We start from the raw sequence: 16,071 nt of genomic DNA on the forward strand, positions 1-16,071 counted from the left end.
TTATTTCTTCTCTAATTTCTATTATTTCCTTTCTTTTGGTAACTTTTGACTTAGTTTGTTCTTCTTTTTTTAGTTCCATGAGGTTTAAGTTAGGTACTTTATTTGAGATCTTTCTTTTTTCCTTGACGTATGCATTATATTGCTAAAAATTTCCCTTTTAGATGAACTTTTGCTGGATTCCATAAGTTTTTGTGTTTCCATTTTCATTTGTTTCAGGATATTCTTTTATTCCTTTTTTTATTTCATCTTTGGTTCTTTGGTTGTTCATGTCTGTTAATTTCTATGTATTTGTTAAATTTTCAGCTTTCCTTATGTTATTGATTTCTAGGTCATTCCATTGTGATGTGAAAAGATACTTGATATATAATTTACATTTTCTTGAATATTTTGATTCATATGATCTACCTTAGAAAATGTTCCATGTGCACTTGAGAAGAATGCATATTATGCTGCTCTTGGGTGAAATGTTCATTATATGGTCTTATAAGTCCATTTGGTCTATAGTACTGTGAAAAAATCCTTAGGCTTTACATAGTCCTAGACTATGATTTCTTTGAGTGGCCTAAGGGCAGAGTCACCACCTTTTATCTTTAGTTACTTCCCAACTAGGTTCTTTCCTACCTCACCCCACTACTGTATGCAAAACAGTTTTATTTTTTTACTCCATTTTCTAATTCTTTAAGTAGCACAGTTCCCTGGAGTTTCTTGAAGATGGCTGCCAACAGCACGGAAGCTCCACTGAGCACTGGACTTCCCCCTTGGAAAGGAAGCTGTACAATGAGTGTGATGGGCCTGTGGTGGGAAGTGCGATAGAGGCTGGGGAAGTGACCAAAGTAGGCCCAGAAGTGGAGGAGAGCTGGATTGGAAAAGTAATTAAGAGAACTCCATCTTCCCAACTACTAGTTGCTTTTAGCAGCTCTGATGCTGTGGCCCCTTCTAGAACGGGCATTGCCTTAAGTGAGGCAGTTGGTGGAAAGTGGAAGGAGTTGGTAGTGAAGGGGTGGGAGCAAACCACACTAAGTGGAAAGAGCAGGGAAGCAGAGGAGGTTCCTATGCGCAGACTGGTCTGCATGCCCCAGCTCATCCTTGAACCAGTCTCCTTCCTTCCTGGGGGTGGCTGCCCTGCCGTGTGCATGCCACTTCACTTGCATCAGCTTCTCTTCTCTTCCTTCCTTTCTTCCTTTCATTTATTTATTTTTGAGAGAGACAGAGAGACAGAGAGAGACAGAGAGAGACAGAGGGTGAAAGGGGGAGGGGCAGAGAGAGAGGGAGACACAGAGTCTGAAGCAGGCTCCAGGCTCTGAGTGGTCTGCACAGAGCCCGACGCAGGGCTCAGACCAATGCACTGTGAGATCATGACCTGAGCCGACCTTGGACATTTAACCGACTGAGCCACCCAGGCACCCTTACAACAGCTTCTTTTCTTAGTGCTCTTCTCCTCACCATCTCTTCACACTCACTCCATTTTCTAATTCTCATCTCACCCCATGTCTGGCAGATAGTTTGGAATGAGGCCTATTGGGAGAAAAGCTAAATGAGTCCACACACACACACACACACACACACACACACACTCACACACACACTACTCGTAGGTCCCAATACTGCTTTCAGCATGTGCAGAGACCTAAGAAAAAAGGAATTTCAAATCAAGGATTTTATAGTTCCCAGATCCCCTGATGCATATCCCTGTTTTACCCAGCAAGGAGTCATATTTTCATTGTTTTATGAAGGATGAAAAAAGCTGATGAGTCCTCATTTCCTTCTATACACAACATGGAAAAGCAGCAATTCTGCATACTTCTTTTTTTTCCTTTTCACTATGGATGAGGAGATAAAATATTTGCAAAGATGGAAAAAAAAATGAGAGGCAATAATTTAGGATGCTAACCTTTCCCCACGGTTGTGCCAGCAGATCTTTCTGGCTTGCTAAGGGATTCAGAATTTGCAGAAGCTTGGAACCTCTGAGTTGCTGGTGATCACTTTCACAGATTCTTGTAATTATATGCAAGAGCTGACATTTGTAAGGTTGGGCAAATGTCTGGCTTTTAAACTGGGGCATTGGCTGTGTGCCAGAGGTACCATAAACCACAAGATGGGCACCTTTCTAATGGTTAATTTTACAAGAAAATTTATTGTAGGAGGGCTGTAAAATTAAACAGGTAAGTAATGTAAACTATTTTGTTTTATGAAACTGATTACAATAGATATTTATACTTTAAAATACAATATAAGATTTCAACTAAAACAAACCCCTATCCCCCACCTTGTAGAGTCTATCTCTGGAGACCCTGAGGATATAGACATATTGACCTTTATCTTTAAAGGGTCTTTGATGATAAAGTGAAACAAGCAGAAGTACAAAGAGAGATGGATGTTCAGGTACTTTCTATATAAACTCAATCTTCACAAGTTACTGATGGTGAAATCAATGGCCTAGGGTGGATTCATAGAAAAATAATTTAGCTAGAAGAAGAGTGGGTAGAAGAAAAGTCAGAGTTTGGAATAGAGAACTAGACGGGGTATGGGAGTCAGGACCTTTATTGGAATACATCTTTGGGACTCAGTTCTGGAAGAATTTCAGTTCAACTCTCTTCTTTTCTTCTAATAGCATAAAGTATATATTAATATTATTCCCACCCAACATATGAGGAAGCCTAAAACTGAAAAGAAATGGTTAGTGGTGGTTATAATCTCAAATCTTTCTGATTCCTAAACTTGTACCCTTGCCTCTCTGCCCTACTGGTAGATATCTGATCTCAGTTCTGACACGAACTAGCTGCATGTGCCTGGGCCAGTCAATCAACAACTCTGGCTCTCATTTTTCCCAACCAGAAAAATAAGAAGCTAAGACAAATGTGATATCCAAAATGACTTCCAGTCCCATGACCCTATGGTCTTAGATTTTTTTTTTTTAATGTGCAGACTTTCTGGGTGTTTTGGGGGAAAAATAATAAGGATTGGGATTTCCCCCTCTCTAAGGCAAATGACAAGACAACTATTATCTATTACCCAAGATTTCCTAGGGAAGAAGCATTAGAAAATCTGTCTTACAAAACCATGCTATGGTTTTATCCAAAACGTTACCTTTTATTTACATAGGATTTCACTTTTGAGACCACATTTAACTACAATTACCTTGTCCCTCAGATCACTGAAAACTTACATTTATATAGAGAGAAAACAAAATGTTTTCATTCTTAGGGTTTAGAGAAACTACAGAAAACATGGGACTGCTGAAACAAGTTGACTTTATTTTTTAAATAATAGTCTACAGTGGTTGTGGCTAAGTGTGATATAGAATGCATGGCATGATGCTGAGAACAGGCTTCAGTTCGAGATGACTTAACTCACAGGGCTCAACCACAAGACCTGGAGACAGTTGAGAGGAGATAGCTAGTTTTGAACAAAGCAGTAGAAGTAATCCAACAGAAAGTGAGGTGTTTTGTATGAGAAGAGAATGATGACCAGTGTCATTGAGGGCCTAAGTAAAGCCTACTTCAAATGTTAAATTACGTGTTCAGCAGTGTAGAAACTCTTCTAAAATCTAGATGATAGGAATGAATAGAACATTCAAAAGCCTCTGCCCTGAAGGGACTCAGACTTCAGTGGGAGAGTAATAATGATAACAAGAGAGGTAAAAATAAAATTACTATTAGTAATAATAATAATTGTTAAGTATCCATCTTTATGTGTCTGATATCACAATAAGCACTTTAATGCATATTTAATTTAATATTAAAACAACCCCATGTTATAGGCATTATCATACCCATGTCACAACTAAGGTTACTAAATCCTGGAGAGTGTCTTGCCTGAGGACACACAACTGATAAGAGACAGACTCAGAATTTGAACCTAGATCTATGGGACCCTGAAACTCAGGCCCATAGCCATTTTGATATCTACCCTCATTCTCCACTATTCCTTGGTACTCCAATACAGTGATACTCAAGACTGAACACATAGTGATACATACCATGCTACAAGAAACCTATCTCACCACTCAGGTGAGCAGGACACTGAAATCATGAAGCAAAGGCAGTTTCTGAAGAGGCCTGAGAGAAACTGGTGTAGTACCTAAAAAGGCATCCCCATATCCAAAGACATCTAGGTTTTTGCCAATGTGTCTTCTGGAGGTTTTATAGTTTTCCATGTTACATTTAAGTTTATTATCCTATTTGAATGATTTTTTTGTGAAGGTGTAAGGTCTCTGTCTAGATTCATTTGTTGCATGTGGATGTCCTGATGTTCTAGTACCATTGTTGGGGACATTATCTTCTTTCCATTGCATTGCTTTTACTCCTTTGTCAAAGAGAAGGTGACTACATTTATGTGGGTCTATTTCTGGGCTCTGTACTCTGTTCCACTTATTTATTCATGTATTATTTCACCAAAATACACTGTCTTGACTACACTAGCTTTATAGTATATTTTGAAATTGGACATTTCAGTCCTTTAAACTTATTCTTCTCCTTCGATATTGTGTTAACTATTCTAGGTCTTTTGCTTCTCTAGAATAAGTTTGCCAGTTTGTCAATATCCATGCAAACAACTTGCTGGTATTCTGATCGGCATTATATTGACTCTATAGATCAAATTGGGAAGAACTGACATCTCAACAATGTTGAGTCTACCTGTGTGTGAACATGAAATATATCTTCAGTTATTTCTTTATGTAGATTTACCTTTACATCTTCACTTTTACCCTGTAATATTGCTATAATTGATTACCACTTCCAGGAGGTGTTGTTGTTGTTGTTGTTGTTGTTATCAATTGTCAAATTTCCTACAAAATGATCAAGTCATCTCCAAATTTAGACAGTTTGAACTTCCTTCCCAATCTGTATACCTTTTATTTCTTCTTCTTGCCTTATTGCACCAGCAAAAACTTTGTGTGATGTTGAAAAAAGTAGTGAGAGGAGACATCCTTGACCTGATCTTAGTAGGAAAGCTGTGTTTCTCACAGTTAATATGCTGCTAGTTGTAGGTTTTTGTAGCTAGTCTTTAACAAGTAGAGGAATTTCCCCTCTAGTTTACTGAGATATTTTATCATTAATTGGTATTAGGTTTTTGTCAAATTATTTTTCTACATCTATTGATAATCATATGATTTTTCTTCCTTAGTTTAGTGATATGGTGGTTTATAATAATCGATTTTGGAATGTTTAACCAGCTTACATACCTGGAATAAATCCCACTTGATCATGGTATGTAACTGTTTTCATACTTTTTAAATTTGATTTGCCTATATTTTGTTGAAGACCTGTTTATTTTGTAGTTGTTAAGTAAAAACTTATCACCCAGGGGACCTGGGTGGCTCAGTCGGTTAAACATCCAACTTTGGCTCAAGTTATGACCTTGAAGTTTGTGGGTTCAAGCCCAGTATTGAGCTTTGTGCTATTGCATGGAACCAGCTTCAGATCCTGTGTCTCCCTCTCTCTCTAGCCCTCCTCTGTCTGCCTCAAAAATAAACATAAAAAAAAACTTATCAAGCCTACCATGTATCTGACCTTGCCTTAGGTGATTGATAGACCTTGGACCCCAATTTCATAAGCTGATTTCCAAAAGAGTAGAAGTCTTAAGTAAAGGAAAAATAAATTTTATCAAAAACATAGTTGCTTAGAAAGAAGATATGTAAAGATTTAGGTGAACTTAGATTCATTTAGTTCATTTAAAAATAAATTAAGGTGACTAAATTATAGACATGAGGTAATTTCATGTTGGTTTTGTTAAGTTTGGTTCAATTTTGAGTCACTTGTGGTGAATTCTCCCTGTTGACAATAGCCGAAATCTGAAACAAAAACCTATTTTCTTCAGGTCTAAAGATTGTGAGGAGACTTCCTTTAACTGTTCAGGACATTCACATTCGTATTATCATTCTCTCTCTGTCTCTCCTCATCTCTCTCTTGGTAATATTTAACTCTATTACGATCAGACATTCCTAAAGTCACATTTCCCTAGGGTTCCTTAGTATTCAGGATGCTGATCCAGATCTGTTCAGAATCTCAGGTATGTTTCTGGTGGTTATAGCCTTAAGAGTTTAAGGTGTTACAGAAACAAATTGTAATTGATTCCTCTAAGGATTTCTATGGAAATGGGCCCAAATTTCAAATGTAATAAATAATACAATTATTTACTCATCCTCAATATATTGATTTTAGTTTCCACTGATACGTCTGCCAATTTTGTAGTATAGTATAAAAACTGTGAATGTACTTGAGATGGGATATTAAGATCTAAATATATTAGAACTAATGATAGGGCATTCTCCCAATGCCTTAGCATTTCTATACTTTCAAATTTCTCAGGGCTCAGAATTATAAAGGCATTTTAATAAAGTATATACTATCAATATCACCAAATATGCTTGCAAAATAAGGACTATCAATATTCAAAAATATTTATGGACTCTGGGTAGATGACATTGCTCCAAACAAAATTACCTATGAGTGGCCTGTTTTATTTAATTTGCTTTACTTTTCCTCTTAACCGATAATATTTAAAATTCCATGTTATTCAAATTCACTTCTTTCCATATAACAGAATTATAGTCAGAAATGTGGTTTCCAGGGCTGCCTGGGTGGCTCAATCGATTAAGCATCTGACTCTTGATTTCAGCTCAGGTCATTGATGTCACAGTTCTTGAGATGGAACTCCATATCAGGCTTTGTGCTGACAGTGCAGAGCCTGCTCGGGATGTTCTCTCTCCCTCTCTCTCTCTGCCCCTCCCCCACTCAATGCTTGCGCACTCTCTCTCTCTCTCTTTCTCTCTTTCTGTGTCTCAAAATAAATAAATAAAATTTTATAAAAACAAAAAGAAATGTAAATTTTACCCTAGACATTCATGTGGCCAATTTCTCTCCAGCGGAAAACAGATGAAAGTGACAAATGCTTCTCTGAATCCAGGGACTGTATCATAGGGTGTGAGTCCATCAAAAGCATTTCTTTGGCTGGGGCCAGGGCAAGAAAATATATGAGAACAGTGGCTTAAGGTAGACAGAGCAACTATTTGACACTATGGTAGATTTCTGGCTCCTTAAATGATGGAAAGGAACAAATTCTCCCAAAAGCAGAATGCCCACTCTGGAATTGTTAGTGTAGAAAGAAATAAACATCTCTATTCACTAAGCCACTCTATTTTAGAGTCTTTTTGTTACAGCAGCTTAACTTTAACTAATACAGTCTCTTCCAAATGAATCTCAGGATGCACTTTAAAAATAGAATCATTGACCAAAAAGCATTTGACATGAAAATCATTGTCCTAAAGAGCTAAGCATACTTGACTTCTCTAAGAACTGTCAGAATTATGTTTTTAAGTCCTTCAGAAAGGGAGGTGAGCTATGTTTATTTAAACTCACCCTTCAGATACAAGTATGTATAAAGGGCAAGAAAAAGGAATATCATTCAAGACTGGATGGAAAGAATGAGCAAAGTGCATGGACATTACTTTACTGTGGCCAATTCTTAGATGCTCTCAAATAGTTCCCTAGGGTCAATGCCTTAATAATGTTCCTATTGTTTAATGTGGCTGAAAGATATTCCCAAAATTAGTACTGTGCGAATAGGCCCTAAAATTTACCGAAGTGGCTTTCCTATTTCCTTAAAAGGCCTACTGGTTTAATACTTTCTCTATAACAAAACCTGTTTTGTTTTGTTTTGTTTTTTTAATGTAGCATAATAGCAAGTGGCGGCCCCTGAGGAAGGGTGGATTTGAGTTCATTTTCACCTTTTAGCCCTCAGTCAGGCTTTTATCTTGACACAACCGCAAAGAGGTAGACATCCACACCCTAGGAACAGTAATCAAGTTGTAATCCTTATGACTTTTGGAAACACTTAATCTTTTAATTAAGTCCTAAATCATTCAGTTTGAACAGAATACCAAGGAGAATGACACGGGTGTCTTTTGTTGCATCTGCCATACTAGAAGGCTACTTTTCCAGGATTTTCATCTCTTTTGGCAGGTCCCTTGAGTTAACTCTGCCTGTGGGTCTCACTGTGATTTTTGCAGAAGCTGAATTAGTATGTATTATTGGGGGACACTTGCAACTATGTTCCAGAGCAAAGGTAGTAATTTTGGTTTCTTAGTTTGATTTTTTTAAAATTATTAAACATCCACATTGTTTAGAGAGAGCCAGAGGGGAGTTTTACCACATTTTGTTGGATGAATCAATGTGCACGTGGGAGTGTATCTGTTAAAACTGTCTATTCAAAGGCCAAGCACTCAGAGGGTTAGAAACAATTTAATAGTAGAATTTTGTTGTCTCTTAAGCTGTTTCTCCCAGAGCTTCATTAGGATCAGTCTATAAAATAATATTCAAATGTGATATAATTGAGGTGGGTTTGATCCAGCACTGCATTTAACCTAAGGGAAGTAAGTTACATTGATTCTAAGGTTACTTTGTTTGAGGGCCAGCAATTAACTCGAGGACTGCCACGGGCACCAAGGCTTTGTATAGTGGGGACATCCTCACCAGGACAAAAACCATAGGATGTCAGGGAAGGGAATTTATGAGGGAGAAAAGAGCCATCATTAGACCACCTGAAAGGAAGTTTTAAAGCAAATGTAAATATCAGAGGGAAAAGAAGAAAGCCAAGAGGGAGGGGAGAACTATCAAGGGGATGAAAGGGAGGAGCACACATTTTTTGTCAATTTTGCTCAGTTCCCAAGAGTATTACATAAGACAACTCTTCCAGCGAGCCCAGAATTGCACAGCAATGGCTGTCACACCCTCTGAAAACTGTCAGCATTTAAAGCTGACAGAGGGCATGCCCTTAGCATTGCCGTTGGAGATGTCCTGGTTTCTTTCCAAGTCATGTCTGTGAATTTGGACAGATGTAGTGATAAAAAAATATTTGCTGAGTAGGTATAAGGTTAAAGAAACACTGGGCTGGTCTTCGTTTTACTGGTTAGAAGCAAAAAAGCAAATGTGAATGCAGATGAGGGATTCAATTAGAAAAGCTGTGTCCTGGCAGCATTTCAAGGAAAGCAGAAGGAAGCCAGGTGATGTGATAGAAACAGGTCTTCCACACTGATAACAGAAATAGACTGAGTAATACGAGGGCTGTTTTAGCTAAGTTACGCTGCACTTAAATTTCTTCCACAAATTTCCAGCCAATAACTCAATGTCTGAAATTCCTTCCTCTCTAAAAACACCACCTCGTACCTGGAAAGCAAGAGTCAAGTTTTTTCTTTTATTCCACAGAGAATATTTTCCCAATTACTCAAGGGATATACTTTTCCACCTGGACTTCATTTCTGTTAACTATATTGACTCTCATAAAATGGACTAAAATTATTTTTGCTGTTCACTTCTCAGTAAAAATTCCATTGCCATGTATCATGTCTAGCCTCTTTTGTTAAACTTATTAGCACCGAAGTGTCCAAGTCAGGCTCAAAGGGCAGAAGGCATGCACGGGATCAGAAATGTCCATCAAGGAAGTTCAAATCTGTCCCTCTGAGGCTGCTTTAGCAGCCAATTCAAATCTTTAACAGGAATTTGGGAGTTTAGAGTCCCTGGAAGCCTCATCTGGATCTATTTTTCCAAAAGTAATACAGGCTTTTCTTTGGTATTTTACCAAATGTGGCTTTTCATCGTGAGCATAAGCAGAGTCTGGTGCCCTCTGGAAGCATTATGTTGGAACGGCCTGGCAGTTACTGGAAGTCAGAGTGGAAAAGTCTGGTTCCTCTTCCAGGAGAACTTCAAAGCGGGCAGGGCTTGTTCTCATTGAACGCTTTCCCCAAATGCAGTTGTGTTGCACAGCAGATACTGGTCAGTCGGTGTCTTGGGAGGAAGGGGTTCCGCCATTAAGGTCCATCCTTAAAAGGCTGAGGAGTGGGGAGAGGCTGGGAGGGCACAGGCTTCCTCTGTGGCTGAAGGACCTCCATCGTCCTGGTCTACACCAGATGCTCCAGACACACTTCGAATGTGGCGATGGTGTCTGAGTTTCCATGAAATGAGAGTTTCCACTAAATAAGAATGCTTACTGTTGAAATTACTCCGGTATGAGATCAGTTTTGGCAATTAAATAACCAGACCCCTTTCAGAAGATAGCTGTACGGAGTCAAAATTTTGTTCTTGTGGAACTAGAGTTACAGTGGGTCAGTAGGCCATAACTCTAAAAGTAAAGATTTGTAACTCTAGAGCAAACAACTGTCTAGGCAGGGAGATGGGCTGGAACGTCCAGAGAAGTCAGGGTAGGGCCTCAGGGCCGATCTGCACCCCTCTGACTGACCGTTGTCCCACGGGTCATAATCAACAACAAAGGGGCATTTTCTTCAGTGAAGTTAAGTATTGTGTTCAGCCTGGTTTTTGACTGAAAAAAGCTCTTGCGTTTTCATTTTACCTTATCAAGGTGGATATTGCCATTCCTACAAATACCATTTCTAGTTGAGAATGCTTTTTAGAAGCATATTTGTTTTTTCCCAAAATAGAAATGTTTGTCCATTAGGAAAATACTGACTAGGAAGCCTATCAACAATTCCATTTCTTGTGTGTCTTCAGTTAGGCAACACTTTGTGTTATAAGCAGAATCCTTGTTGTCAAACAGCAAATATTTGCTGAACTTGTCCTATAGATAGAACACTAGGCACTGGTGTGCATAGAATATGCACAAGTGAATCCATGGTCATTACTGAATTCCAAACTGGCTGTGAGCACAGGCTATATAAACCACATCGATGGGACAAATATGAGGGAGCCATTGTTAATTGTTTAGATTATAATGCTGAAAGATTTCAAGAGATATGATGACCACTAAGAGTTGGCATATTCAAGACTTCTCAGAGATTAATATTTAACTGCATAAGTGCGCACGGTATGTTTTTATTTGGGGATCAGGGGAAAGAGCAGTGGAGGTCAAGGAGTGTGTATTTCAGTGCACATCTGCATATGAGTGTGTGTGCATATGAGTGTGTGAGCATGTGTGAGTGTGTTATAAGAAAGGCACACAAAATTGGACCTGGCAAGGTATATAACATGTCCTGAGATTTATCAGCTCATCTGTGGGTGACAGAAGATGTGTCCACGCTGGATCTATAAAAAATCTCTCCAACTATATTCTGGAGAAAACACTAGTTTTGAGAAAGCTGAGAAAATAACAATGGTCAAATAACTTTAGGAAATGCTGGAAACTAAATTATCCTTTTAAAGACACAAAAGCAGGGTACCTGTGTGGTGCAGTTGGTTAAGCACCTGACTTGATCTCAGCTCAGGTCATGATCTTATGATTTGTGAGTTCAAGCCCCACATCGGGCTCTGCACTAGGGGCATGGAGTCTGCTTGGGATTCTCAAAATAAACTCATAATAAATAAATAAACTTTAAAAATACAGGTATGAAAACAAAGCACATACAAATTTCTTGGCACACCAATTCACATCCTTGTGAAGGGATTTCTTCTCCTTTCACAAAATTTTTAAATTTTTTTTTGTTTTATTTTATATTTGAGAGAGGCAGAGAGAGATATAGAGAGCAGGAAAGGATCAGAGAGATGGAGACAGAATCTGAAGCAGGCTCCAAGCTCCAAGCTGTCAGCACAGAGCCCTATGTGGGGCTCGAACTCAAGAGCAGTGAGATCATGACCTGAGTGGAAGATAGAGGCCTAACTGACTAAGCCCCCCAGGACCCCTAGCACTCCTCCCTTCACACATTTTGAAAGCACTGCTTTAGGGAGATACTTAAGATACCTGTTGTCCAGTCCAGAAAGAGTAACTGTTAACCTGCAAGTAATGGAATTATGATAAGGGCTCCCGAGAAGATGGGAAATATGCACCAAGTGGTATTTCAGAAAAGTTAATCTAGTATGATAGAGAATCAAGGACTAATCAGGAAAGCTGACTTCACAAGAGACATATGAACTAAACTCCAAGTTGCAAAATGCTAAGGGATCCACACAGTAAAGGAAACTGGAGTAACTGGGTGTCTGGTGGCACAGTTGGTTGAGGTGCCAACTTTTGATTTTGGCTCTGATCATGATCCTAAGGTTGTGGGATCAAGCCCCGTGTAGGGCTCTGTGCTAAGTGTGGATTCTGCCTAAGATTCATTCTCTCTTTCCCTCTCCCTCTCCCTCTCTCTTTCTCTCTCTCTCTCTCCTTCCTCTTTCCCTCTCTGTCCCTCTCCCCTGCTTGTGCTTCCTCTCTCTCTCTAAGAGAGAAAATGGAGTAATCTAAAATTTACTAAAACAGGACCTCACGGAACTAAAAATAGGTCTAGGCCTCAAGCACCAGTGGGGCTAACAGAGGACAAAATGGCACCTGAATTTCTGGAGAGCAGCCTCACTTTTAAACTTACTTTAAAAATAGAGAGGGATCCCTCTCTCTCCCCAACTCTGTTTCCCTCTTCCCCTCCCCCTGGTCCTCCACTAGGTCTCTCCTGTTTCCCTGTTAGACCTATGAGTGCAAACACATGGTTTCTGTCCCTCTCTGTCTGGCTTATTTTGCTTAGCATGACACCCTCAAGGTCCATCCATGAACTGAAGGTTGAAGGGAAAGGGGGGGGGGGAAGAGGTGGTGGTGATGGAGGAGAACACTTATGGGGAAGAGCACTGGGTGTTGTATGGAAATCAATTTGACAATAAAATATTTAAAAATAAATAAATAAATGTTACCAAAAAAATAAAATAAAAATAGAGAGGGAAAGAAGTGACTAGTCAGGACTTGAAAACTATCTGCTTTGACCTGGCATTGTGAAAATCAACTAAGCTTGTCCGGTGGCTCCCTCCCCTGCCAGTGATTATGACTCTTTACCAAGACCCTACTCAACAGTGTTCAATAGTTTCTTCCTATGCAATATAATGGAGTACTGACCAAGTTATATTGTGGACCATATTACTCCTTCTGAGCAGAAATCTATGTCCTTCAGGAAATAAAATTAGCCTTGAGCCACTTCAGATTTGATTTAGTATTTATTATTCTCTCTTGACCCTTCCATTTAAGTGTCCACCCTCATCTTCCTATACTTTTCTGTCTTCTTTTCCTGACTTTCCCCTTTTTCAGTGTACCAGGTTAAATTCACCTGAAATTCTTTGCACATTGCCATAGATTCTCAGAAAAAAAAAGACATCAACAATCCGACAAGGTAATAAACAGAGAAAGTAATGATGTGAGGGACTCCTGGGTGGCTCAGTTGGTTAAGCATCTGATTTTGGCTCAGGTCATGACCTTTCAGTTTGTGAGTTGGAGCCCTGCGTCAGGCACTGTACTAACAGCTCAGAGCCTGGAGTCTGCTTCAGGTTCTGTGTCTCCCTCTCTCTATGCCCCTCCCCCGCCTTTTTCTCTCTCTGTCTCTCAAAAATAAACAAACATTAGAAAAATTAAAAAAAAAGAAAGTAATCACGAATAGTCATTTTAAGCAATTAGATGTTTGTTTGTTTATTGTCAAGGAAAATCAGGATTGTCATGAGAGAACATTCTTGAGAGAGGAACCATTTCTGAAGTGATGTCTAATTTGGCTCCAGGCAAGGTGAAATGGAGATGTGAACTCTTGCCCATTAAACGTTGCATTTAATGTTTCCTTTAAGCAGATATTTAACATCTCTAACTGGGCATCTGTGAGGCAGGGAGAATAATATTCTGTCATGACAGAGATCACACAGATGGTCCAGTTAGCCCCCTCCAGCCCAGTCCATTGTGCTTCCATAAACATAGGCTATCATGGAGTCTGGAGAGGAAAAAAGGAATGCCTTAAATTCTTAAATGATGTGACCAATTCCTTCTCCATTTAATTTGATTCAGGCCTATATTTTCCATTTTATTCTCAGCAAGATTTTCAAAAGAAATACCACATTAAGAAGAAATAAATCTCCTACCTTTGACACCATTCTAGATATCCCTTCCCTAGAGTAATGAATTTAAATTATTTCTTTACATTTGTACATATTTTAATTTTCCGTTAAGAGCTTCCATGTGAGAAGTTTGAGTTCAGAAGACTCTAATCTCAATTTTGCTTGATCAGAAAACTCTAAAATGACAACTAAACCGCATGTTACCTTAATATTGTAAAACAGATTTAATAATGGCTTGAGTGAAAAAAGCATCAGGAAATGTCATTGTATGTAATATAATGTTTAGAGAGCTTTATTTAGGTTAGTGAAAACAAGTGATTATAAGAACATTTTGCTTCTATTTGTAAGTGAAGCAATAACTGTTTAAAATAATCCTTCAATACTAAAAATATATATTTGCAGTTTACAGAAATTAATTTGCTTTTATCAACAACCACTTCTTAGGGTTTTTAAAAATATACACTGACACATACATGTGTGTACATATTATACTTCCATTATTTTATAATTCACAATAAAATAATGATAATGCTAGACTTTATATGCATGATGATTCACATAAAAGAAAAACCTGACTTTATGAAAGAAAACCCTTTAGAGGCCAAATATTACTAAAGCAAAATATTTTGTTTAACCAAAGACATTAAGCCAAAGGGTATCAAATCATTACAGGTGGTATCCAATACAACAAAATTCAAGAACACAAAGGATTCCTGAATTGACTGTTTAGAGTCTTCAGTAGGACTCTACCTGCCTTTTGAGTCTCTTTAAATCACAGCAAACTATATCCATCAGAAGACATCTTATTCTTCCTCTTAGCCTTGCCTTTAACAACAAAATAAAGAAATAGAAACATTATCAAAAGCTAGATCACTTACCATAAATGCCGGTTGAGATGCAGGGAAATGCCTGTAAATAAACCACAAAAATAGCAATAAATTTTAAAGGAAAAACTTGGCCCAACCTGAAATCATCTACTTCATTACTGTTTGTGTGGTAATGGGATGTCCTCTATTCATATGCTCAGACCTCTGAAGCCCCACTCAGTAGGAAGAGACACTGTGGACACGGGCATATTAAAACTGTAAACTTCTCCTTATCAGCAGCAATCACATCAGCTCCCAAGCGCCAGCTGTCAAATTTCCAGGAATCTTATGAACCAACTGTTAAACCTAGTTATAAATAAGAAATTAAGTCATATAAGCCTGCAATTAAATGTTATATCTAAAACAAATATTCAGAAATCATCTCATCACTTGCCTAATTATTTTGCCACATTTCATCATTACCTCTGCTCTTAAGAAGACTTGTGTCTATTATACATGTATATAATATCTGATATAATATAAATAATTAATAATACATTTAATACAATATAAATATAATCTATATTTTATATCATATACTACATAACATGTAAGTTTATTATATAAATATATTATATATTATAATTTTTAAATGCTTCTTTATTTATTTTGAGAGAGAGAGAGAGAGAGAAAGAAAGGTCATGTTAGTGGTTTAAAACATTTTGTAAATGTTTTAATAAAATAAATTTTGCATCTATAGCGAACCTGTGGCTTCAACTAACCCACAAGTGTGGTCCAGTATGAATGTTGATGGATACTTTCAAGTTTGAAGCCCTACCGTGGTGATATCCACAGGTGGAATCTTTGGAAGTAATTTAGGGGGAGGGTGGAGGCCTCATGACAGGGTTGAAGTTCTGATGAGAAGCGAAGAGAGCTAGCACTCTCTGCTCTTCCCCTTCCGTTGAGAAGACGGCCATCTGCAAGCCCCTCTCCAGGCTTACCAGATCTGCTGGCATCTAGATCTCAGGCTTCCCACCTCCAGAACTGTGAGAAATAAATGTTTGTTGTTGAAGCCATTCGGTCTATGGTAATTTGTTATAACAGCCCAAACTAAGAGCCCATATTTTACCTAGCAATATTTAAAAGGAATTTGACTGAAAGAGTGTAGGAACAAATGTGAATATACAGCTAACTCTAAATTAGGCTCTCTAACAGGGGAACATGAGCTGAGCATAGCAATGTCCTCTGCCAATGTACCTCTGTGTAAATTTAATCAAGTTGTTTTCATCTTTCTGGATTTTTTATTTTTCAGTTGAAAATGAAGATGATAGCATTCACCATATAAAAATGTACTGTAGAAGTCAATGATGGAATTTATGAAAAATGTGACTGATAGTGTGCTACAAAATCTAAGAACTGCAGCTATCATTGACTGTAATATTGAACATTATTACTGAGCTCAATAATGATGCAAGGTCTGT

General features: G+C 38.2%; 1 protein-coding gene across 1 annotated transcript in view; it reads right to left on the reverse strand.

Annotated features, from left to right (window-relative positions):
• LOC115274014 (ADP-ribose glycohydrolase MACROD2-like) overlaps positions 1-16,071 on the reverse strand; it is a 1,308,895-nt gene that overhangs the window by 539,456 nt on the left and 753,368 nt on the right. Inside the window, exon 4 of the mRNA XM_029917378.1 lies at positions 14,663-14,693. The gene's annotated coding sequence lies outside the window, so the exon portion shown is untranslated. The remainder of the gene's footprint in view (positions 1-14,662; positions 14,694-16,071) is intronic.

Source organism: Suricata suricatta, chromosome 12 (genome assembly GCF_006229205.1).
Source record: "Suricata suricatta isolate VVHF042 chromosome 12, meerkat_22Aug2017_6uvM2_HiC, whole genome shotgun sequence".
Classification (NCBI taxonomy): Eukaryota; Metazoa; Chordata; class Mammalia; order Carnivora; family Herpestidae; genus Suricata; species Suricata suricatta.